Source organism: Oryctolagus cuniculus, chromosome 16, assembly GCF_051225735.1.
Source record: "Oryctolagus cuniculus isolate XC-2025 breed Fujian yellow rabbit chromosome 16, ASM5122573v1, whole genome shotgun sequence".
Classification (NCBI taxonomy): Eukaryota; Metazoa; Chordata; class Mammalia; order Lagomorpha; family Leporidae; genus Oryctolagus; species Oryctolagus cuniculus.
Genome location: NC_142882.1, coordinates 75,904,626 through 75,931,109, shown reverse-complemented (window position 1 = coordinate 75,931,109; position 26,484 = coordinate 75,904,626). Strand labels below are relative to the sequence as shown.

Sequence of the window (26,484 nt, the reverse complement as noted above, 5' to 3'; positions counted from 1 at the left end):
CATAGCCTGGGCAGTAACGCAAATAGATTTCAAGAGAGGGACAGAACATTCGACCACAACCTTTGGCAATGGACCAGTCATTAATGTACAAAGACACAAACACAGCAGCAAAATGAGCAAAGGGCATACACAAAAATACTACCAAGACAGAAATGCCTATTACCAGTGGTGTCATAGGTGTTTAGGGAGATTGGCAATGTCAAATGCCAATGATGCGCTGTTGTGTAGTGTTTGGTAGAGTAGTGGGGACCCGGAGAGGTGGCTGATGGACATGCGAAGGGTAAAGCTTTTAAACGAGATAATCTGGGAGCCCATGTGAACTCACACTGCCCGATCAGAACTCCTCTCACACTGCGGTATCCATGCACTTAGCTGCCAGAATGCTGCTAGCTAGAGTTCACAGCCCAGTCCCTTGCTCTCCCACCAAGGAAGCTGCATTAACCTACTCACGCCCCTCCCAGTGGTCAGTGCAGGGCTACACAGGTATTTGTGGTGATGGTCAGTGCTGGGGACGTAAAGGCTGGCCTCCATATCTCACTCAGAGACAGCTCTCAAGGACCAGCTCAGGAAGTAAAAGAGACATGATTCCTCAAGGCTCATCACGGATCAGAGGTGCAGAAACCAAGGCCAAAGTTGTTTTACCAAAGAGTCAGTAACACAGCAAAAGGGCTTCCAGTTTTATCAATCTTGGAGACTTGTATTAGACAAGTAACCCCATTTGTTTGGAGAGATTTTATTTATTTGTTCACCTAAAGGTATAAAAATGTTCTTTCCTATAACTACATTGTATGTATTCAAAGCATTAGCTAATTGTCAGTTTTGCTTTTTCAACAAATTTCATCTGCTACGGAAGTTACAGCTGGTCACAGACAACTTTGTTATCCTTCTACCTGAGCAGCTGACATCCCAGTGTCTTGATTTCAGGCGGCCTCTGCAGTGGTCTACACTGGATGCTCTTGAGAACACTGGGAAGTAGCCAAATGGTTAATGGTGGAGCCTATTTTGCAGATAGGAAACAGCCTAAGGAATTTCCTTTTTTTTTTTTTTTTTACAACTCTGCTCATGGGCACATGTTTCTGACAGTCCTTGGGATGCCTGCATCTCGCATCAGAGTGCCTGGGTTTGAGTCTCAGCTCTGTTTCCAGTTCCACCTTCCTGCCAACATGTACCATGGAGGCAGCAGGTGACAGCTCAGGTACATGGGTCCCTGCCCCCCATTTGAAAGACTTGGGTTCTGGGCTCCTGGCTTTGGCTGTTATAGGGATCTGGGAGCGACCAGGGGATGGAAGATTTCCCTCTCTCTTGATCTCACTCTCTCTTTTTTCTTTCTGCCTTTCAAATAAATAAATAAATAATCTAAAAATCTGCTCCCAACCAGTTCATTGTGGAACAGGAAACTAAACTGAAGTTTCTTACAGTCTAGAGCCTACATATCTTCTTCAGATAACTTTTTCATAAAGAGCTACATGGGAAGCTTGAAGCCACTTTCCTCGTACTGTTTCCCCCACTGAGGCTGAGCAGGGACCTGCATACAAGTCATAGCATTTGGAGGCCACTTGTAGGCACTTATCTCCATGGGGAAATAAAAAGGACGGGTGCTTCTTGCACAGGGGCTGTGTTGTCCCAAACATGCTGTAATGGGTTTGGAACATTTTGGCCATGGCACCATGACAGAAATAAAACATTTTCCCCACTAAAAGCAAAGGGAGATTCATGAATGTGTGTGGTGTGTGTGAGATGCAGAAAAGGCTACCTGTCGGGGGCCGGCTCCTTGGCTCAGCAGGTTAATCCTCCGCTTGCGGTGCTGGCATCCCATACGGGCGCCGGTTCTAGTCCCGGCTGCCCCTCTTCCAATCCAGCTCTCTGTTATGGCCCAGGAAGGCAGTGGAGGGTGGCCCAAGTGCTTGGGCCCCTGCACCCACATGGGAGACAGGGAAGAAGCTCCTGGCTCCTGGCTTCGGATTGGTGCAGCTCCAGCCGTTGTGGCCATCTGGGGAGAGAACTAACAGAAGGAAGACCTTTCTCTCTCTATCTCCTTCTCACTCCCTGTAACTCTACCTCTAAAAAAAAAAAAAAAAAAAACAAAAAACAAACAAAAAAAAACTACCTGTCGCCTGTCCCTGGTCCCCCCAGCCCTGTACCTGACCTACCTTCCATTTCTGAAAGCTGTAACCCACCACATGCAGGGGCTGCTGGCCACAGGGCTGGCAGCTGTGCTGTGGGACACACCTGGAGAGGATGCTGCCAGGGCTGGGTGAGATGTGCTGCCCTGGGCACCAGCCCCCCTCCTCCCCCAGGGAACCCAGGAAACTGCACACCGAGTGTCTTTCCTCCTCCTGACCATGGCCCTGACAATGATCTTTCACTGTCATAATTGCTGAGGAAGGAACCAAGGTGTGGCTTCAGAACAATCCATTCTTTCAGAGTTAGGAAACTACCCCAAGGAAGCCTTAATTTTGCTCCCCAGAATTAAAGAGAAAAAGACAGAAAACCTGCATTTCAGAAAGGCCTTTGTTCTAAACACAAACTGTATCTCTGCTCTCCTGTTAGTTTGCCAGCAGCTGCGTGCAGCCAGGCGAGGGGCTTTGCAGCCACGACTACGGATCCCATGGCCATTGGGTCTTGTGTTCTGGACAAATGGTGGATTTCAGCACAGATTTCACTTCTAGTCATTAAATTCCCTGCAAACAGGCAAGGGGGGAAAAACCCCAGTTAATCCCAAATTGTTTACTTTGAATACAAGGTCAAAAATAAAAAATCTACATCTGTGTCAATGCCCCCAAATATCTCTGGAGGTACATGAAGGTATGGTCCCTTCCCAGGAAAAAAGTACTTCTACTTTCCAGCCCCAACTGCACAAAGGGCCCAGATGGGCGCATGGAAGAAGCCTGCTGTGGGTTTGTCTTTTGGTTCCCACCGTGTTATTTCACAGCGGCACTGCCCATCGTCCCTTGTCTCTGTCCCTCCACCCTCTCCTCTCTGTGATTGGCCTACAAGGAGGATAGGGCGCTGTCTCCTTCCGGCAGCCTATTCACATGCTCGACTATGGAGACCAGCGTTTCTGGTCCTTCCTGGAGGGGGTGATCATACCCCACAGCACAGTGGGCCATGGTCCTGGAACCCTCTGGTCCCTGAACGAGGGAGTGACGAGGTGGAACTTCGGCTCCCGGAGGGGTCACCCGTATGGTGTTCAAAGCAGGAAAGGTGAAAGGGGAACATCCTGCCATTTTCCTTATTTATCTACTTACTTTTGAGAAGCAAATCTAGCTTCCAGAAAATTCCTAGTCTCATCTTAAGTCTTCAACTCCCAAGAGTAGAAGTGGATCACAGATGCCCACTGACAATAGAATATGCACAGAGAATGCAACCTGATGCTCAAGAAATAGTAAATGAGACGATCTGCATTCTGAAAACTCAGGAGTTGTCCAGCAGTTTCCCAACACCGAGTGCATTCCCTCTACAGATGCAGCAGAGAAAGAGAAGGGCAGCCATCAGACAGGTTGACAGTCTGCGAAAATAGCAAGCAGCTGAGTGTGCGTAAGACGATCCTCTGGGGTCCTGCTCCAAATGTTCCCCACACCAGGCCTCCTTCCCCTTCTTCCTGATGCCACAGAGAGCTCCTCTGACCCCACATCTTCCCAGTCAAAACACACCTGTCTTCAAAGAGCCATGTGTTTGACAGGAAGAGTTCATCCCTCCCCATTCCTGGAGGAAGCTCAGTACTGTGCGTCTCCTCCATCGGACCCCAGGAGGGACAGCCCCAAACAGCACCAGGTAGGGCTGCCCTGGACACCCGGAGTCTGTCTCCATGGCTGGTGGGGCTGTTGCCTCAATAAATTGAAATTACCAATTCTTTTTAGTGATTTTGACTTATTTAGACAGCGAGATCCTGAATAATATGAGTACAAGGAAAAGACTGACCCTAAAGTTTCTAGATATTGTCAGGAATTTGTTTCTTGAATTTGCATAAACACATTGTCCATTAAAAGAGAATTGCCAAAATTGGAAAATGTGCCTCCTTAGAAAACAATCTGATTTTTGGCAGAATGTACACGAATTTGAATGAAGAAATAACCATGTCTCTCTAGACTAAATGCTACAGGGCATTTCATTTAGAAAAAAAAGAACATTGTTCACATTTCTAGGAGAGTGAAAAGAAAATAAGAAGCATTGCAAATGGTGTGTGGTTGCTTTATGAAGTAGCCCTTTAATGTTTGAAAAGCAAGTACAATGGATAAGTCTCAAAGCAATGCACTTTTTTCTCTACGGGACCAACGAGGAGCTCTGTGGTTAGTGATATTTTTAATTCGGCTCTGGACTTTCTCCAGGAAATCACTAATAATTACTAATTGTATTTTTGTAAGTTAATGAAAGGATGCCTTCTTCTTTCAATGCCTCCCTTCACTTGTGTAATTAATGATGTTGCTTTTTTACATGATTGAGTAAAGCTACAATACAGAGACATGAATTAACTGAGAAAGCATCTTTGTGCAGTCTTAGAGAAATTAAGTGTAAAGTCTAGTCATGCAATTGTCCTAAAAGAAATTATGCTTTCATCATCTTTTCCCATTTTTGCTGCTTGGACTTTTTATAAGCCCTAGCCCAAGAGAGAACCACTTAGTGAAGAAGTCGTTCTAAATGTAGTTACCCATTGATATTGCGGACGATCATATATGCAAAAAAACAACAACACATTAATAGGGTTTCCTTTGAGAACCTTTTCACAGGGTTGAATTTAACTGAACGTCAGAGAGAGCAAAGTGCTTGGAGTGAATTTTCTGATGCTTCAAAGGCTTTCAAACTGCAGATTTAGGTAACTCCTTAAATTTGTGAAGTCGAGTTTATTCCATAAAATCTCTGGAAGTTTATGATTTGGGGGAGAACCTGCTAAAATAATAAGGGAGAAAAGCTAAGAGCTTACGTCAGAGGGAGTGGTACTTTCCCTTCAGACTCCACAGTTCCAATGCATCGTGGAAATGCACTGGTAGTTCCATTTACAAATGGTGCCTGCTTCTGAACAGCTTCTGTTAAAGACTGTTGGAGGAGCCTGCTCAAACACGAGCTTTACTCTCCCTTTGTGACCTCCGACTATATTGCCTTCTCGCCTCCCTCCATCCCACGTCCCCTCCCTTTTTCTTTTCTTCTTTCTCGCTCCCTGCCTCCCATCCTCCCCTCTCTATCTTCTTTCTTTCTTTCCTTCCTCTCCTCCTCTTCCTTCCTCTTTTTTGCTTTACTTTTCATAGGGTAGAAATAGTCCAGCCTTTAAAGAGAGTTTAAAACCAGGCATTACTCCCAGTTTGGGAATGGAGAAGGAATTCATTGCCAACTATTTTAAACCAGCCACAAAGTCAGTCTGTGATTAGAATGTTTAGGTGGGGGCTGATAGCAGGGGATTCGTTGCAAAGTAACCAAAACATTCTGTTAGATTCTATGCACATTAACTGTCAGATACCTGGGACCAGGTATCAGGACAGAGGAGTGATCAAATTCAAAGCTTCGCACCACCGCTAATACGCACAAACACTTAAACAGCACATACCATAGGCGGAGCACTGAGTGTATTCATTCGTATTCCTAACAACAGTCACATAAAGTCTGGGCAATTAATATGTACATTTTACAGATTAGAAAGCACTGGTACAGAGAAAGTTAGTGATTTGTCTAAAATCACTATTAGCGTAAGGATTTAAACCCAGTTCTTGTTGCTTCAAGCTACATTCTCTTATCTAGTAGACTATAACATCTATCTGGAGATTGGTTTCATCCAGTCCTGTATCTTGTTATGGGATCATCCCTTGTTGGTGACATTTTTCCACTGGTATTTTATAGGAGCACTCTGCTCTCTGTCCTGCAGTCCCGTTGACCACACAGTGCATTTTCTGAGTGTAGTATTATCCTTGCCCAATGCTTAGGCTTTTCTGCTCCCCCTGAAAATACGTTTGACAGTTCATGCATCCATCCATGCTACCTTCCATCCATCCCTTCAGTTCTGAATACATGGAATTCTCACCACAGGTGGAGCCTTCACCCAGAGATGTCTTTGTACAGTAAGAGCTGGCTGGAATGGACACGGAAGAAAAACTGGAATGGGGAAGAGGAAGCACAGGGGAAATGTTTCTTCAAAGGGAATTATGCAGCCTGGGAAGAGTGTGAGGAAGAAACGAGTGCACCGTGGTAACAAACTGTGGCTCCAGAACACAGACAGAACTGGGTTTAAACGTTGCTCCTGTCTCTTTAAAGCTTCAAGACCATTGCAAAGCAATATCATTGTTGACTCAATGCTAGGCACAAGCTGCTTAATAAACAAGACGTGCTGACACACAGGATTGTCACAGGTAGCAACAACCAGAATTACCATGACCAAGCAGGAGGTCTCTTCTCAGTATTCTCTCTCCTGCAGACAAATTCAGTGTCAGCTCCCCCAAATACCCAACTCACCCCAAAAGCCCAAATCCTGAAATAATCGTCTCAATTGTCCAAATCCTAAAGTAGCACACATGGGAAAGAAGATGACCCATAAGTAGATATGCACCTGTCACAGTTGGAGAGAGTGAATCTTGCTTCTCAAGAAAGAACCATATCAGGGTGTCCAGTGCCACTCTGTACTCTCTATCAAGAGAAGAATCATTGCCATTTTCATGGTGGGCATAACAGATTAACTCATTGCAGTTGTCTGCTTCAACTCAACCTTCACAAGAGGTCTCCCAAGGATGACCCAAAGGTGACCAGCGCCTCACCCTGCACCCTCTCCCCTGATGCCTAACAATTCTAACATTGTTACATTTTTGATACCTCATACATGTCTGGAACTATACCAGGAGTGTATTATTATTTCATTTAGACTTCTAAAACAATACAGGCACAACCACCACCAACCCAAGCTAGAAGGTGACAGCAGAGGGCTGGATAGAGGTGAACACTCTGAAGAGTGGCAATCAGCCCTGGGAATGCCAAGTGGGAAGAAATACTCTTTATTTTTTTTGACAAAGAATGCTCTTTGCCTCTTTGCAATGGGGTATTTATTGAGTGTTAGACTATTTTTAAAAATTAGCAGATTGTTACACAGCTTTCAAGAATTCAACCATAATTTTGAGGCTCATTTGAAAAAGAAGCTATGCCCATGACTGTGCAACACACACACACACACACACAGAGAGAGAGAGAGAGAGAGAGAGAGAGAATTGGGACAAATCCCTTGAGGTTTGGATCTTTTGCCAAGTAATATAAACAGCAGAATGGATGAAAAACACAGGAGGCGAAAGCTATGTCTCACTCCCCCAACCCACAGCCACTGCTAATGCACTTATGTTTGATACACACTTCAGTTAAGGCAGTAAACAAACTTCACAGCCCAAGAATAATTTTGGATTATTTATTTCAGCGAACACATTCCCACTGGGTTCCTACTGATTGTGAATTAATTTCACTCAGGTATTTCCCAAGGGAAATGTTCTATGAAATTATCATATGCAAATAGTTCATGGCATATTTTCCTCTTTTATTTATTTTTATGCACGTCAGTTATTTTATGGAGTGCTTCTCTCGTAGCACATTGAAACTCACTTTTCAGCTATTAGGCACAAAATCAAGTCTTCTACACTTAGGGTTACTTCATGAGTCTTGAAAATAGATGACTCAATTTCTTATCTCAGAATATGAGAATCCAGAAGTATGAAGGGCTGTTCTTTTGCATATTCATTTATGTGTGGTGACTCAGGTAGGTATGGGGGGCGTGGTGCAGAATAAATGCAGCATTGTTAGTCTCAACATGCAAAATTATTCCATGAAACCTAATGTCAATCTGTTATACCTAATTAAAGCAGCAACAATGAGAGAGAATCTGAATTTTAAGTAAATTTAAAAATATATGAGGATGTTTAAAGAACTTATTGCTGTAAACTTTCAAAGTAAAATAAACCACCCTACTTAAAATAATCTTCAGTCTTTCCTTTTTCTATAATTGATGGATCACCCTCCAGAATGTTCCAGCAGGACTGTCTTGTAACAAACCAAGGAGGTAATTCTGTGTTAAAGGTAGCTGGTAAGCTTGCTGGTCAACACGATGCCCTGCACACTCATCTCGATAGACTTGGAGAGCCTGAGGCTTAGTCAGTTTCAAGTTCAATTTAAATACCAAGATGCTCACAAGCTTCATGGTCGATACTTTTGTTTCTATCAGATTCCAATTGATGATGGCTCAATTGTCTCAACTCTTCTGATTACACCAAGAAACATAGTTCTTTGCGTTAATCAGGGCCTGAACTAGTGACAATATCTGTTGCCAATACATTTCCTTAAGTAAAAATTAAAATACGAAGATGTTATCCATCAAGGTACTAACAGTTACTTCATTAATCATCAAAAACATCTATGCAAATAGTGAGTCTGCTTTCCATATATACCCTAGGGAAATCCAAAATCACATATTTAATTATTTAATGGGTAACAGCACAGGCCACCCCAGGAAATTTCTACCTGTTCTTCATAAGACTGGCAATATATCACCTTAACCAGTCTCACAACTACTAGATGTTGTCCTCAAGTTCCATGGCAGCTTTATTAGATTTTATGTACTCATGAGCTAAGAGATTGACAGGTAAGGCTGTCTGGTGAGGAAAAGGGGTGCCTATCTACTGTTCCTCCAATGGCTTGAGGGTCTTAGAAGTGAGCTAAGCCTGGGATGTGAAGAGTCGTATATTTAGTTGCTAGTCTGCAAATCCTGGCATGAGCTGAAGCCCTCTGTTCTGCTGGGGGCTTGGCAAGAAATGTTATTTTCTCTAAAATGGGATAGATGTGGCTCAGAATCAGATGCTTAAACCGCCGGGGCTATGGAAGCCACAAGATGCAAAGTAGAGGTAAGGAAATGCATTTCACAGAAAAGTAGGAAGATTCTCCCAATAGGTGAGGCACAGACACTTTGGATTCTCAAAAGTGGGAGAACCTGAAATCCGATGAAGTCCTGGCTGGAATAATTAAGGTAAACAGCTCACTGGAGGCCTCTGAAGCCTGAGTGGATGCAGGAAAAGAGAAAAAAAAGGTGAAGCAAGCCCAAGTGGCAAGCTTTCATGACAAATCGACTGCCTGAAGCCAAGAAGCGTGAAGTTCTGCCAAAAAGAACAAAGACTGGAAGGTTTCCGACACTAAGAAGGGATTCAGAATTATTGCCTTTTAGACCTAAGAAGAAAGGCCCCAAACCTAGTTATAAGATCTATTTTGTCCATCTTTTTAAACGCTTACAATCTTAAAATACTGGTTTGTTTATGTGCCCCCTTCTCCATCAGTTAGGCTATTAGGAGACATTATTTCAGATATTTATTTACTAGGTCACTGTAAAACTAACTTGGCTGTTCTAAGGAAAGTCCTCCACACGGTGCCAACGCACAACAGTTCGACTTACAATCGAAACTTTGTGAGAGTCGTTCCCACTGAGCGGAAATCACACCTTGAATGTGAGCCTTCCCAGCTGGCAGTTACTCCCTTGCAGTGCTGGGCAGCAGCGGTGAGCTTCCACCCACACTCAGCCTTGCAGTCACAAGGGCAAACAACTGCCACGCAGTGTACTGCATTATGAAGCTAGGATGTGCCGTCCTTTGTACTCAGGTCATGTTCAACTTAAAAAGTTTCCAACTTACAATGGGGTTATGGGGATGCGACCCACCATAAGTTGAGGAGCACCAATCTTTGCAGTCCTAAGAGCCATTATCCACTTGGCAGAGGCTGCTTGAACTGAAACCTGGAAATCAGGAAGAAATGCATAGCCTTTGCTGGAATCTTCTGACAGCTTCTCAGCAGTGAAGACCCTACAAGGCATGTCCAACCTAGAGAGACCCCCAAGTCATTCTCAGTTAGCACTGTCCTCCTGGGTATACATACATCTGGCACTGAGTCACTTCCCAGTCAACAGCTCTGTCTCTCCACTCGCATCAGCAAGCCTTTCGCTACACTAACTAAAATTCCTGAAAGACGCTGCTGAAGAAAGAAGAAGGTTCATTTCAGCTCGCTATTTTGGAGGTTCACAGTCCAAGCTCAGGCAGTACCATTAGCCTGGCATCTGCTGATGCTGGTGAATGGTAGAATGCCTGCAGAGGGAGGATCACATGGTGAGCCAGGGAGCAGAGAGAGATGGCAGGCCGAACCCAGCCCTTGGAATCAACCCTCTCTCTAGAACTACCTTCCAAGTGCAAGTTTCCATGAGCTAAGGACTTTCCACAAGGCCCACTTGCCAGACATCATAAATAGATCAAGTCTCCACCCCTAATACATCATCCATTAACATTAATCCATCAACTTTTAACATAAGACTTTGGGGGACCAAGCCCCCAGTACGTAAGTTTTGGGGTGGGGGGCATCCAAACTATTATCTAAACCATAACACCACCTCAAACCACAGAGAGGTTATGTATTAAGCTCAGCAGCTTAAACTTTCCTCTGTGGCCTACTGCAGACTCCTGGGCCCAGGTGCAACAGCTAAAGCACTTTCTTCATAGTCTACCAAGGAAACAGGAAATCCTCATGCATAACTCTGGTTATGCGACTATTAAAGGAAAACTTCGTGGCCTATTTTGATACACCTAATTCAGTAGGAAAAGGCACTCTTAGCTATAAATTCCAAAAATTAATCAAGATGTGGAAGTGGAATGATAGAAATGACTAAGAAATGTAGTGATTGGGAATCTAAATGTCACAAGTCTGTGAGGGAGTTTTCAAAAAGTTCCTGAAAAGTACATATTATGAAAAAAGTCTACATGGATTTCAAAATAATTTTTTACTGAAATAAATGTATTTTAATTCCATTTACATAAAATTTTTGAACTTCTTAAATATGAACAAACACAATCCTTCCAGTATTCAAAAATAGTAATAAAAAACTAGAAATAATCTAATTATCTAGCAATAAAATACTGGTTAAATAAACTATAAAGGATCCATACTGTGGAATTATACATATTTCATAATAAACTACATATGATAAAGGTATATAGTAACTATGGAAAAATCCCTAATGTACATTGTTAAATGGAAAAATAAATCACAAAACAACACATATTAAATAATCATTTCTGCAATGATCAAAATTGAGATAATAAAAATACAGCACATAGAAATATATGTGCATCGTTAAAATGCATTTCCAAAATGGCCTGAAAGAATAGACCTACTAGAGGTTACCTCTTGAGTGGGAAATGAGATGAAAGTGAAGGGAGAGAGACTTAGACGTTTTTACTCCACTTAGTCTTTTTCTTTTACAATGAACATTCACATGTTACCTGTTTATGTAAAAAATTACTAAAGGTGAGGAGCGACCAGTAAGCAGTTCCTTAGCTGGGCTAACTTAACCTTTTTTCTTCCTGCCTCACCCCATATACCCTCTCTCACTCTTCCAAACTTGTATTGTAGGATTTCTGTCCTACAGAATTTCCAAGTCTTATTTAGTGGACTGTTACAGATAACTGTTTTGGAGCACTTAGTAGAATCCATTTAGGCCAACAAAAGATTGATGGGTTAACACATCAGAGTCTTATTACATGTACTAGTCTACTAGGGCTACCATAACAAAATGCCACAGACTGGGGAATTTAAGCAACAGAGTTTATCTTCTCTAGGTCTAGGGGGCCAGAAGTGCAAGGTCAAGGTTCAAACCGAGCTGAGTCACTTGTGAGTCCGCTGTCCTCAGCTTGTGGCCTCCAGGTGTGTCCTCATGGGATGGGTCTCTTCTCTGTACATCCTTGGTACCTCCCTGGGTAGCAAAATTTCCTCTCACATGGACTAGAACCCTAGAATGGACTAGGGTTCATCATGATGACCTCAGTTTAGCTTCATTACCTGTTTTAAGGTCCTAGCTCCACATGCAGTCATCTTCTGATGGACTAGGAGCTAGCACCTTAACTCATGAACTTTGGGGAACACATTTCAGCCTTAACAGTGGGACTGGAACTCAATTTTTCCTTCAGGTGGTTGCATTTGCTCTCTGGAAGAAACCAGAGACCTTGAGTTGGCTAGCCCAGCTCCATGTTGTCAGGAAAGGGCTCCTGGTCCCTTGCAGGCCACCCCCAGAGGAGAGGACATGTGCAGGGGTGCCAGCCTCACCTGCTGTTTCTCAATGACACCACAGTAGAGTGGGGACAGGCTACAGACTGAGACCATCCGCTGTGCCACTTTTCAGCCGCTACCTGAGTTCCAGGTTCTCATCTGTATGGGATGTCGTAATGCCAGCCTCAGGTAAGGGCCAGCTCCATGATTCACAGAGCCCAGTGTGAAATGAAAATGTAGGGTCCTGGCAGAAAAGTCCATCTCCCCAACTCATGGCATGTGAGTAAACCTCAAGGGATTCCAAGCTCTGCCCTCAGACCCCTGTGGTGCCCGGATCAGGACTGGGCGAGTGCCACCACCCACCAATCATTGCAATGCAGTATTGCACTGCCAGAAACTCCTTGGCCTTGCTAGGATGCTATGTGAGAGGCATGCCTGATCCTGACCTTCCTAACACTCCCACATTCACAACCAGTTCATGACCAAGACTGAGGCAAACAACAACACAGGCTTCCCCCACTGCAATGTGACTTGGCGGCCAACTCTGCTGGAGGGTACCCAGTTTCTTGGTACAGGTAAGGGAGGGGAAAGCCAGGGTGGGTGTGTGGCTCCGGGTGGTGGAGGAGTCAGGGGTGAGAATCTGTCTAGAGAACTGGGGAGGTGGAGAGAGATGGGATGATACTAAGGCTCCATTGGACTTGATTTCAAAATACAACTGCAAGATGAGATCATTAAGAATATCAAAGGGATCATGACAGTGCATTAGACCCCAACTAAAGAACCTCCTGAGACACTGTAGTGATCAGGTGCCCAGGAAGCCGGCCCTTCTCACAGTGCCTGATACGTGGTCTAAGTTCACAAGGAGCTTATTCTATCTGTTCCCATTCATTAAAAGAAGTTTCCATACTCAGTTTAATTTCCACATACTCTAAGAAGTCCTTGCTCTTTTAAATCTATATATATGAAATACACGAAATTTTACAATTTATATGACTAAAATTTTTTTCAAAAAAAAGAAGCTCTTGCTGTTGGTATATGCTTTCTATTCTTTCAGGTGTAAGTTCGCCAAGAATTTTGCTCATTCCTGTAATAAACTCTGTTTTAAGTCCAATTCATGAACATATCTATGCAATGTATCAGGAGGACCTGGGAGACAGGGAAATCTCATCTGATGATATATCATTTATAGGTTTGGCTCCACTCAACAGAACTGACATGGATTCAATTCATTCTAAGTAAGTACTCTGTCATGTCTGAATTTCTCATTCTCAAATTTGATTGTATTTTTAAGGAACACTAAATGATCTAAAGCAAGTACAGAAAAAAAATCAAAGCCTCAGAAGGAGCCTAAACAAATTCTGGACCTTATTTAAAGTTTTAGGGGAAAAGTTCCAGTCCAATGCAAACAGAATTTTTTTCTTAATAATCAGCCAGATATAAATGAATAAATTAACTCCCTAAATCTAGACAATGAATGGTGTTTAAGTGTTCAAGTGATAAGGCTTCTATTAAATTATTAGTTAGGAAAAAAAGTTATCAATTCTAGCAAACCTGTATCTTTGTAAGATCAAACATTCATGGATATGGACTTGAGGGAACCCAGGAATAGAAAACAGGGTGCTTTGCCAGGGTGATGAGGTTCCAGAGAAATTATTCTTTTCATCTACTCTTAAATGTATAACACACTTAAAATTGCTTGTACCTGTCGTGATACTTAGTTTAGTCCTAAAGTAGTTATTTCAGGAATGCTGAAAGGTTAGGTTTCTGACTAATCAAAAGTAGTCACATTGGAAAAGAAAGCACAAGAACAGAATTCATCCTGCAAAATTATTTCCTAATATTTCTATTACTAATCAATTTCTAAGATTAAAGATTTTCCCATCAGTTTCTTAAGAGGACTTGGGTCCTTTGGACATTTCATCTCTATAAATACACAGCTTTGCATTTCCCACAAAGTCCATGTGTAACCCACACATACCAGAAGATGGGTTCTCATAGATTGCTTTTCTGGAATTCACCTCCTGCCCCAAGAGCTTAACCCACCATTTGAGGTGTTCTCTAAATGCATAGTTGGACATCCTAACCGGAGCACATATTGGAGGGCTGTTTTCTCTTCATCAAACATCAGCTGTTTGTAAATATCCTCGAACTAATTTATCATAGACCACTTTGTTCTATTATTTCAGTCACTATGCTTAAAGAAGCAGGAATTCTTCTAGGGCTAGGCCAAAAATGTTCCATATACATTGTGAGTCCTCTGGCTTACAAGCTTGTGGTCTTTCCTCCCATGAAGTTTTGGCAACCTTCACACACATGCACATAAACTCCCAAGAAACCCACATCTGGATTCAATTGATCTGACTTTAACCAGCCTCCACTGCAATATGCAAATAACTGTCCTCAGTGTGTACTTCATGGCTGAGATGATGGAGGGGTCCATTCTCAGAGCCCCACATTTCTCATTTCCTTCTTTCCTCTGATAGCAAAACATTTCAGATGGGCAGATGTCTGTCCAGAATGCATCTCCTGTGTTGTTCAGTGTTGCCCCAAACCATCAGTGCTGAACTGTGCAATGTAAAGCGAGCCGGTACAACATTTCATTCTCATGTTGTGCGACAGACTGGTTTTCCTGATCACTTCCATTCAAGAATGAGCAGACATAGGATACAGACAAAACTCTCTTTCTGTATCTTCTTCCCTCATTTAATTCCTCCTGCTTTTATCCCAACTCATCCTCACACCCTCTCCTACCCAGCCACCTCCCCAGAACATCAAAAGTCTGCTCGCTTTGGTCAATCTAGAGGTCATTAAGCTATTCTCTTTTGTGCAAGTCTTCAATGTTTTCTATATTTTGCTTCAGTGACTTACTTTTCAATAACTCTTTTGAAACATCCAAAATACAGACTCCTCTAATGCCAACATTTTTAGAATTTCTGATTAATCTGAGTTTCCTAATATCTGGAGCCAGATGCTTCTAATCACAAACTCGAAGACAATTAGTTGGTCAACGTGATGATACCCTTACTCTCAATTCTAAATGGGAATTAATGAGTCTATGAAAACGTTCCTGTTGGTGCTTTTCCACGTTGGAGGCTAGGACTAGTTTGAAAATTCAAACTCAGATATATCACCCTATTAGTTTCACTGCCATTATCCCCACCCCCACACCCCCAATTTTAGTTCTATGTGAATTTGACACAGGTGCAGACTCAGCCTTAACATAAGGGAGCAATTTTCTGATTCATTCGTGTAAGACCCCGAGGGAAAGCGAGAACAAGATGTACTAAGGTAATATTGCATTGTTAGAAAAGTTAGCTTGTTTTTCTGCTAAGGCAAGAATCCGCAAAACCAAATGCCTAGATACATCATCCAGCCTTCATATACAGCATGCTTCTTGGGCACAGTGTGGTAGCATTTGTAAAAACTCAATTAATTAACAAAATGGTTTTAAAGGAATATAGATAACCAGATGGCTATTTTTATAAATTATCTAATTTTTGTCAATCTATCTTGTTATTTCAGTCCTCCAAGGAAAAGATGCAATAGTAAAAGCAGAACAGCCCCTTCCTGTAGGCACACTGCTCTTGAAAAAACCTCTTGTTTTCTAAGATGCCGTGTTGAAACATATTTTTTGTATTATTTATAAGAATTCATGGGTTTATTAATTCAGGGCTCAGTGAGTCTTATAGCTGAAGTCTCGTTATTCGGTGCCTGGAAACAGAATGGATGGGAGACTAATTAGCATAGTTCTTACATCACCAATGGAAATTCTTTATTTGCCCTCAGGATCCACAGTACTGTGTCTACTCAACACTGTTAAATATGACAAGGTCAGTAACCCTGTTTTTGTAACAATGAGTGCTAACAAACTGGGGCCTCACACACATTGTCATTGTTGAACAGGGTCAACTGAGTTAACAGAGCATTATGCGTGTACAGTGCCAAGAAGACCCCCATCAGCCATCACATCTCCAGCGTTATCACATTAGCATAAGGAGTGGAGCAACAGATGGCCAAGCTGTAGGCAAGTCAGATGAACCCAAAGATTCCGCACCAACAGTGGAGCTGAAAGCAGGGCTTTAGACCTCGAGACAGGGAACACCAGAGACAGGGGGACCAGTGCTGCCCTCTCCCCTCTGCCAATTGCTTGCTGCATGCCCGGTTTCCACAGCAACAGGATGAGGAGTCTGACCAGATGTCATCAAAAACCACATTATGCTTGCAGCGCCACAACCTTAACTTGGTCTGGAGCATGGATTTCGGTGGCAACTTATTTTAAATGTGGGGTGCTGTGTGCTAGAGAGTCTATTTTTGTTCCGTTAGCATTTGCAGAGAGGTGGGAGGTAAAGAAGAATTCCAGCAAGTCTGGTGACTTAAAGAGGCCTGCGTCTGGGAGTTAGAAACCTGTGCACGTCGGAAAAAGTGGAGACCGACATGAGTTCATCAGGCCTCACGGCGCCATCAACACCATCACACAGCCATGGGCTTCCGAGAAACTGCGTGGAACTCCAGTGGGAGTTGCTGATTCCTTTTATAATTCCACTGAAATAAACATGATTAAATCCATTTTTCTAGACCTAAAAATGGAGTCATTTCCGGTTCATTCAACTTTAGGATAATTTTGAATCTTGACCAGCAATTCCTTTTTTAAATTTAAATGGCTAAAAATTTCATTTCTGCCATCATCACACACAAACACATGAAACAATTAATTTCAAATACTGTAAATACTATTACCGTATACAACTATAAAGCTGCCTGAAGAGAAGTCAACCTGACCGAACTCTCTACAAACATGCACCAAGTTTCTCTTAGTGGAAGGAGGGAAAACAAGCATAAATGAATCTGTCTAGTGGGAAAGTACTGCAAGTATTGTCAATTGGCATATAAATAAGACAAAAAAGTATGAAGGAGGGAGTGGTGCTTTTAAATCCATTTTCATATAAATGCACATCTCAGAAAACAATTTATTTTTAATGCAAATGGTTCTAATGTGATAGCACAAATTTCTTTTACATAGTCTATTGGCTAAACTATGTCTGCTCAGTCTTAATTTTTTTATATTAAATCATAAATGTTTGTACTGGGACTTTTAAACACTTGATGCAGTGTTATTATTCTGTGGCAAAATATTTCACAGATGCACAGCATTCCTTTAAAAGAAATCCCTCAGGATGAACATGGCTGCTGGAGTCCCTTGAAATTCATGGCATTTAAGGAGAAAAGTGTGTTTCCTCAGTGCAGGAGCTCTTCAAGGGAATTTTTGACTGCTGATGCAAACGTTAGTAAGCAATGCACTTGTTTGGTTAAGACTTTTAGCCTTGACCTCCGGCTTTAAACCCTTGTCCTTTATTAATCACGTGTTTCCTGAATCAAAGAGAATATTTTTGGAGGGGAAAATTGTTCTGGGACTGAAGGAGTGTTATATACCAAACAGACATGCCCAGATGACAAATAACCCCCGCATGATAGCCAGGGTTCATCCAGCTGGCCGGCCCCATATTACGTGATTGATGGTGTTGATGTTCTAAATAGGCCTAAGATGTGCCAAGGATAAGAGCCATAACAAAGTCCCTCAGATTCATACTGTAGCTGGGAGGAGGAAGCGAGGAGGCATGTTCCCAGCACATGGCAATTCTGAGAATGGTGTCAGGATCACAAGTAACCTTGTAGGGTTTGTCTGGTTTCTTTCGAAGTTAAACAAAAACTATTTGCTGGTCAGGAATGAATAGGGTCACACAAGTTCTGTCTGAACTTTACGATTACTAAAATGTTTCTCTGTAACTGGACACCTTCTGAAGCTAGAATAACATTGGAATCCATTGTATGGATCAATACACTGATTTTTTCCTTTGCCTTTTGAGGGTACTCAGAAAATAAGAAAAGCTCTTTGCTTGGGAAAAAACAGGGTATTAAGACAATTTTGAATTGAATTCATTAAATATTTGAAGTAAAAAAGCTTACAGATTATTTAGCTTTCCTCCTATTCTCCTTACATTTAATAAAAGCAGGCGAGTTTTTAATGCAGGAGAATTATAAAAATTCTATGTGGTTTATTTGTAAAAGCATTTATTAAATAATTCTTTCCAGTTCACTAATAGATGAAAAAGCCAAAAACTCATATATGAGTTTTTCAAGAACAACGACAGTCCTTACTACGTAGAAGGAATTTTACACATTATTCATATGCATGGGAAGTCGTTGTGCTAGTGTTTTTTGAGAGTTCACGTTCTTATATAGTCACTTATGTTTGTGAACTCTCATAGCAATGAGAAAGCAGCTCCCAGCTCCCAGTAAACGAACCCGCACTCCTCATCTGCTCTATAAAATTACTCTTCCTAAGCTGATTCCAATTTGGTGCTCTAAGGAGCAGGCCTTGGAAATCTGCCCCTGTGATTGATGTCAGCCTATCGTTCAGGACAATTTCTACACAGACACTTGAGAAGCTTCTTTCTTATCTTGGTACCAGGAAGAATAACTATTATTATTAATATGCTTTCCTAAGGTAATATATTTACTTCTGCCTTAAAGACCTGGGGGAGTACATTTCTTTCTTTACACTGGCCACTAGGAAGCACGGAACCTAATTAGAAACCCATCTTTCACTGAAGACAAGGCTTAGTAATGCACATTTTGACTTTTAGTTCATCGTCGGATGCATTTAGTTCTTCTGTCTGTCTTCCTTGTCACAGTTTTCTCACTAAATTACGTTATTTGGTTGTGTGTACTTGTGAATACTCCTGAAATTCTCAGGAGATGACAAAAAAAAAATGGAGGTTTTGGTTCCTAATGAAAATACGCTTTTTCCCATCACCTTTTATAAGTTTTAGAGGACTTCATAAATGGAAAAACTAATAAAATATAAAGTTTGTTAAAAAATGAATAGTGCATGGTTTAATCTGACAGAATGCTTTTTTTTTTTTTTCCAAAGAAACCTTTTACTTAATGAGTAAAAATTTCATAAGCACAACTTTAGGAATATAGTGATTCATCCCACCATACCCACCCTCCCACTCCACTCCCACCCCCCACCCCACCACCTCCTCCTTCTCCCATTCCCAGTCCTATTCTCCACTAAGATTCATTTTCAATTAACTTTATACCCAGAAGACTAATTCTGTACTAAGTAAAGATTTCAACAATTTACCCCCCCCCACACACACACAGAACAAGGTTTTTTTTTTTGGGGGGGGGGGAGGGGGCAGGTAGAGAGAGATAGAGAGAAAGGTCTTCCTTCTGTTGGTTCACCCCCCCCAAATGGCTGCTACTGCTGGCGCGCTGCACAAATCCAAAGCCAGGAGCCAAGTGCTTCCTCCTGGTCTCCCATGTGGGTGCAGGGCCCAAGCACTTGGGGCATCCTCCACTGCCTTCCCGGGCCACAGCAGAGAGCTGGACTGGAAGAGGAGCAACCGGGACAGAACCGGGGCCCCAACCAGAACTAGAACCCAGAGTGCCAATGCCGCAGGCGGAGGATTAGCCTAGTGAGCCACAGCACCTGCCAACTGAGAACAAGTTTTACAGTTAATTCTCATAATGCAACTCATTGAGGATTGAAGTCCTACATGACAAATTAAGTGCACAATGACTACTGTTGTTAATTTAAAAATATCTTATGTACTGTGGGGAGCAACTGGGAGCAACTCGGACTAGACTAAGTTACTGGAATTAAGACTTATTCTATGCATCTGCTCTCCCACAATATGGCGCTGGGAGAGAAGCAAACAGCTTCTACCCAGCTGCCTTTCACCAACTTGACAAGCTGCAGGAGCTGCTCATGATTGGAGGAGAGCAGCGTACTCGGCATGTGGGTAGCAGAGTTGGGATTGGTGGAAAAGGACTATAAAAGAGGAGAGAGACAACATGCACCAGGAACATCTAAGAGGAACACCTGTGCAGCCCCCAAGAGAGCCGGCCAGTGGTATGCCGCTCCCCCGCGGAAGTGGGGAAAGTGGCAGGGGGAACCGCCCTTCCACGGAGGTGGAAGGGATGGTAGCCAACCCGGGAAGAACCAGCAGCAAACCCGGGGAGGGCCGAGCAGACAAAAGAACAGCGCAGGGTTCAGTGTCGCTCCTCCACGAAGACGGGGAGCGACATAATGGTGCCGTGACTCGGATAGGAAACCTAGGCAAGGTCCTGTGTCGTTCCTCCATGAAGAGGGGGAGCAACAATGTACGATGTCAGTGATCACCCAAGGTTCTTGACCTGTGTTGCCAAGGCCTTTTGAATCCACAATCTCCGACAGTATTTAGACAAGGCCATAGCAAAGTAGAAGTTCTCTCCTGCCTTCAGAGAAAAGTACATCCTTCTTTGATGGCCACTTCTTTCCACTGGGGTGTCTCTCACAGAGATCCTTCATGTAGGACCTTTTAATGACACAGGGTCTTGGCTTTCCACACCTGAAATGCTCTCATGGGCTTTTTAGTCAGACCAGGCTGATTCTGAGGTCAGAGTGCTATTTAAAGCAATTGTCATTCTATGAGTCTTCTGCATGGACTGTTTCCCATGTTGGAACATTCTCTCCTTTTTAATTCTATTTTAATTATTATTACCAATGTTTGATCATATTTTTATGACCTCTTTAATACTTAATCTTATCTATATGATCACTTTAACACGTAATATGAACACTTTATCATTTAAGATGGCTTTTTTTTTATCACCCAGCTTAAGGAGTTGTGTGTGTCCAAGCCCTCCACCTAGGTCTACTGTGTCCCTCCAATTTGCATAGAGTTTCCCCTGCTTTTTTCTCCCTAACTCTTCCCTGAGACTGCAATCTTTCCACTTTTCAAAAACTATCTTCTCTTAGACTAGAGCAGAAAGCCTCCTCCATCATCTTAATCCAATCTCTGACAGAATCTTTTAAGAACAGCATTATCTGGGCAGGAACTCATACCACAGTTAAACCACCACTTGTGATTCCCACATCCAAATCAGAGTGTTTGGGTTTGAATTCTGGCTCTGCTTCCAATTCCAGATTCCTGCTAATGCACCCCCTTGGAGGCATCAAGTGCTAGCCTACATGGTTGGGTCCCTTCTCTGTACAGGAGACGCTGATTGGCTTCCAGGCTCCTGGCTTCTGGGTGGCCTGGCCCAAGCCACTGTGGGCAGTTGGAGAAGGAGCCAGTGTAGACAACACCTCTTTTGTTGCTGGCTCCTGCTGTTGGTCTCTCTCTGACTCAAAGAAAATTTTTTAAAAAACAATAATTGTCAACTAATCAGATCATATAATGACTTTAATGTCATTATTGTTGGAATTTTATTCCCAATTAAGGATGGGTTCACCAATCAGGGAAGCCAGTTAGATTCAGTGTAACCTAGCATTATAATGTTCAAAATACCATGAATGAATCTATGTCTAGAAGGCTGAAGTTGATAAATAATGGTGTGTTCTTATTATATTTTTATGAATCTCATTTCAATAATATTGGCCATAACACTAGGAAAAATGTGCAGTGGGCCAAGTAAATTACAGTCATTTATTGTGAAATGAGAAATCAACCAGTGATATGGCACATTGTGGAGGGGTTGCCCAGTTCTGAAAATTATTCAACAGCTATATGTGGAACCACCTAACGTGCCAGCAGCAAATGTTGATATGTTGGATTACTATTGCTAGTATAATAAGTTAGCAAAATCTTTAAGTTCGCAAATCATGAGATAATCTCGCAACAACCATAGTTTTTATGATGAAACCTTAACTTCACTTAACAAAAGAGAAACTTTTCTCTCTGTTGTGGTTCTGAAAACTATAACATTAAAATCCTCTTTTTGGTTTGGGTTTTGTTTGGACACCCTACTGCTTCTGCCATCATAATGGCTGTCTGCTGACATGTGTGTTTAAAGCAATTTGTATTTACCCTTTAGTCTTCATCACAGCCTTCCAAAGCTAGGAAATATCAAGTCTGCTATAGCTAGTGAGCAGACTCATAAATGAAGTCACACAATCAGATCCTTTTGTGTGTGTTCCAAAGCAAGTACAGAACATAGCTGAGAACAAAGCCTATGGCTCTGTGACTTAAGACAACTCACTGTGACCACCATCTCTATCAAAGTTATGGCCAATACAGTCCATTGGACCTAGCAGGATAAATAACACAGGGGGATGACCAGAAGAATTCTGCCCCATGCCCTATTCTGACCAGGGTTGTATCTCTTGGTTACTCAGATGATTTTTAATAAAGATGAAAGTGAAAATAAAGTCCCAAGAAACCTATGCTGTCCTTTCTTTAAAAAGCTCCCCGCAGGCAAGCTTGTGAGTTTATTCAAGATAATCCCTGTATAAGCTTTTCCTCCTGTACATATTAGCATTCTGAGTGCTATGAGCAGTCTGCTCAGTTCAGATGTTTATCTTCAGTAGTAGATGATTTTGCCAGGAACGTAACCCAAGTGCTCACCCTAAGGAATGATAACTACATGTACACCACACTGCACAGTCATGAGGAGCTTCTGGCAGTCACTTCACTTCAAAGGAGACCCTGAGTCTTCCTGTGCTCCTGCCTCTGAGGAGGTGGTAACTCTTGGCTCCATGTGATGAAGGGGACACTCGGATCTGAGTTCTGGTTTCCTCTGGGGTTTCTTGATCTCTTTCTTTCGCCAGGGCTTTTGTGACGATGGGTGGATTTTCTCAGTCACTGAAGCTACAGTTGCTCAATGTTTCCTTGAAGCAGGGCTTACTATTAATAGTACTTTTAAGGATGTTGCTTCTTCCCAACTTCCTCAAAAATAATTCTATCCCTGGTTACATAACAGGCTGGGAATGCCTGCTTTCACCGTTCGCTGCCTTCAGTTCCCCCAGCAGCCTCCTGAACCACTACTTCATTGTTCTCCTCGTGCAAAGTGGGAGAGGAGAGTGATTGCTAGAAAAAGACTAGAATTCCACAAACATATGGCAGGACCCCTCCATACTTGACTACCGTATTAATTACATACTGTCTCATAATACCTCCTCTTTAACAAGATTAAGTATTTATGGACTAACTCTTACAGAACCTATCAGTGTTCCCAATTCAACTTTATTTTTGCTTTCCTCTTGGATTCAAGTTACTTGCTAATGCTGATTGATTGTTTCTACTGTACTAAACAGCTCCTGACTTACGAGTTTGACCAGGGCACCTGTGAAAGTCTCACAGTGCTTACTGTTCCCTCATTTATCCTCTCCTGTCCCAGCTCCGAGCCCTCCATTTGTTCTCCCTTCCAGTTACAGCGGAGGGTACACTGCTTCCCTGAGCTCTTCCCCTGAGACTCTGTACTACGAAACCTCTAGTCTGTCAAAAATGGTTAATACATGAGTATTAAAGTCTTGGTTTTTATGTAGTAAATGAAAGGCTGCCTGCTGTTCCCAAGACCCTGTTCTGCTAGCCTGAAACCCAGCTGGACACAGCATTCGCCAGCCACCTGGTGGGAGCAACGGTGTGCAGAGCACCGTGGGGAACTCCATCACCCAATAGACACTTGCCAGGGGCTGATTTCTGTGATTCAGGGATGTACCTCTTACAGGCTCTTCATCCACCCACAAATCTTCCCTTCACTCGTCCACTTGTTTGGATTCAGAAGATAGCACTTGGCACAAAGAGGCACATTCTCTAATAATGTTGTATTCTTTTCTGTCAACCACCCTCTCTTTAATTCCCTGTATGCAGTGAGCTTGCTCCAAGTCCCTGACCACATACCTTGAGCCCCCATGCTCACATCTTTGTGTCCTTTTTGCACCATTATCACTGCAGAGAGATTTTCTTTGTAGTCTTGGTCAGCTCCACAGACTCGTCCTTTGTGATGGTCCTGTATTAATATCTTTTCCTTTCTATGGTGTCCTGTAGGGTTTTCAAAACCTGTTGATTTTTCACTTTGCTTTTGTGATTCTCTTATGGTTCCATTTTGCACTTGTTTAGAGTCTTCCAATCTGACTGACACATCTGTCAGGACCATTTTTTGATGCGCTTTCTGCTCAGTTTCCAGGATTCATTTTGGTAGTTTTCACTGTGGTTTATTTGTTTTCCTTGACTTCCCCTACCATCCAAGTAACTTGCTCATAATGGTTTCCACAGCTATCCCAGGGCTAGAGAATGCTTGCAAAAGTCTAAAATGTTTGCATTTGAACCTTTAAGTTGACCTAGTAAGTTTACAATGGTTTTTCTTCTCTGCCGTAAATAAACTTCCCTTGCCCTTGAAGTACTTAGGAGCAGAAATGTGTTTTTTTAGTAGCCTGTGAGAGGTATTTTGTCATAGTGATGGCAAGTTGACTAATACATAAAATATAGATATAATTTCTAGCTAATAGGTTAAAATAGTTAAAAGAAATGAATATCCTCTTCTCACAATTCCCTCATTTACACATGGCCAAATGTAAAACTTTGGATTTTTCATGTAATCAAGAAGATAAAATGGTTTTTTCCTTTAGCAAGAGATCACTGCTAAAGAAGTCACAAAATTTGGTTTTTCACAGTGGGTTTTGGTCATTTGAAAATGACCACTAAATCAAAGCCAGAACGGGAAAGGAAAAGACTCATATCAACATCGTCACCGCTGGACACGTAGATTTGGGCTAGTCCACCACCACTGGCCATCTGATCTACAAATGTTGTGGCATCGACAAAAGAACCATTGAAAAATTTGAGGAGGCTGCCGAGATGATAAAGGGTTCCTTCAAGTATGTGTGGGTCTGGGATAAACTGGAAGCTGAACGTGAGTGAGGTATCACCATCAACATCTCCCTGTGGAAATCTGGGACCGGCAAGTGTTAGCGACTCTCATTGCTGCCCAGCACACAGAGACCTCATCAGAAACTTGACTACAGGCACATCTCAGGCTGACGGTGCTGTCCTGGTTGTTACTGCTGGTGTCGGGGAATTGGAAGTTGGTGTCCCCAAGAATGGGCAGACCTGTGAGCGTGCCCTTCTGGCTTACACACTGGGTGTGAAACAACTAAGTGTTGGTGTTAACAAGATGGATTCCACTGAGCCACCCTACAGCCAGAAGACATACAAGGAAATCGGTAAAGAAGTCAGCACCTACATTAAGAAAATTGGCTCCACAGCAGCATTTGTGCCAATTTACGGTTGGCATGGTGACAACATGCTGGAGCCAAGTGCAATGTGCTGTGGTTCAAGGGATGGAAAATCCCTGAAAAGATGGCAATATCAGTGGAACCACACTGCTGGAAGCCCCGGATTGCATCCTCCCACCAACTGATAAGCCTTTGCGTCTGCCCCTACAGGAAGTCTACAAAATTGGTGGTATTAGTACTGTCCCTGTGTGCCAAGTAGAGACTGGTGTTCTCCAACCTGCCATGGTGGTTCCTTTTGCTCCAGTCACCATCACAACTGAAGTCAAGTCCATGGAAATGTACCCTGAAGCTTTGAGTGAAGTTCTCCCTGGGGACAACGTGGGCTTCAATGTCAGGACCGTGTCTGTCAAAGACCTTTGTCATGGCAACATTGCTGGTGACAGCATAAATGACCCACCAGTGGAAGCAGCTGGCTTTACTGCTCGGATGATTATCCTGAGCCACCAGGTCAAATCAGTGCTGGGTACACCCCTGTGCTGGGTTGTCACACAAGTCACACTGCTTGCAAGTTTGCTGAGCTGAACGAAAAGATTGATCATGAATCTGGAAAGAAGCTGGAAGATGGCCCTACATTTTTGATGGCTCTAAATCTGCTGACGCTGCCATTGATGATATGGTTCCTAGCAAGCCCATGTGTGTTAAGAGCTTTTCTAACTGTCCTCCCCTGGGTTGTCCTGCTGTCTGTGACATGAGACAGATGGTTGCTGTGGGTGTGACCAAAGCATCAAACAAGAAGGCTGCTGGAGCTGGCAAAGTCACCAACTCTGCCCAGAAAGCTCAGAAGGCTAAATGAATATTAACTATTAATTAAATAAATGAATATTAAGTAACACCTGCCACCCTAGTCTTCCACCCTAGTCTTAATCAGTGGTGGAGAAATGGTCTCAGAACTGTTTGTCTCAATTGGCCATTTAAGTTCAATAGTAAAAGACTGGTTGACAAAAACAATGCATCATAAAACCTTTAGAAGGAAAGGAGAATGTTTTGTGGACCTCTTTTTTTTTTTTTTTTTTTTGGTACATTGCAGTTTTAAGTTATTAGCTTCTAAAATCAATACTTTTTAATGGAAACAACTTGACCAAAAATCTGTCACAGAATTGTGAGATCCATTAAAACAAAGTTTAATGATAACAGAAAGATGTCTCAAAATTTTTTCCCAAACAATAACAATGATAATTCATTAAATTCAATTTTCTTTGGTAAGACCTGGCTTTCTTTAAGATCAATCATTTTCAACCACAAAGTGGTGTCCCTCATAAAACCTTGGGACATAGTTAAATGTGTATTTTTACCTTCTCTTACTTTTTTCCACAAGCTTAAGAATGTATGCTCCGCATCATTTTCTTGATCATTTTTACTTATAATGACATTGAATTTAAATTTCTTATAGT

The 26,484-nt window shown here is 42.4% G+C and overlaps 1 pseudogene; it reads left to right on the top strand.

Moving 5' to 3' along the window:
* The first annotated feature begins 22,640 nt into the window (after positions 1–22,640).
* Positions 22,641–25,886, top strand: LOC100351073 (elongation factor 1-alpha 1 pseudogene; annotated as a pseudogene).
* Positions 25,887–26,484: the final 598 nt, after the last annotated feature.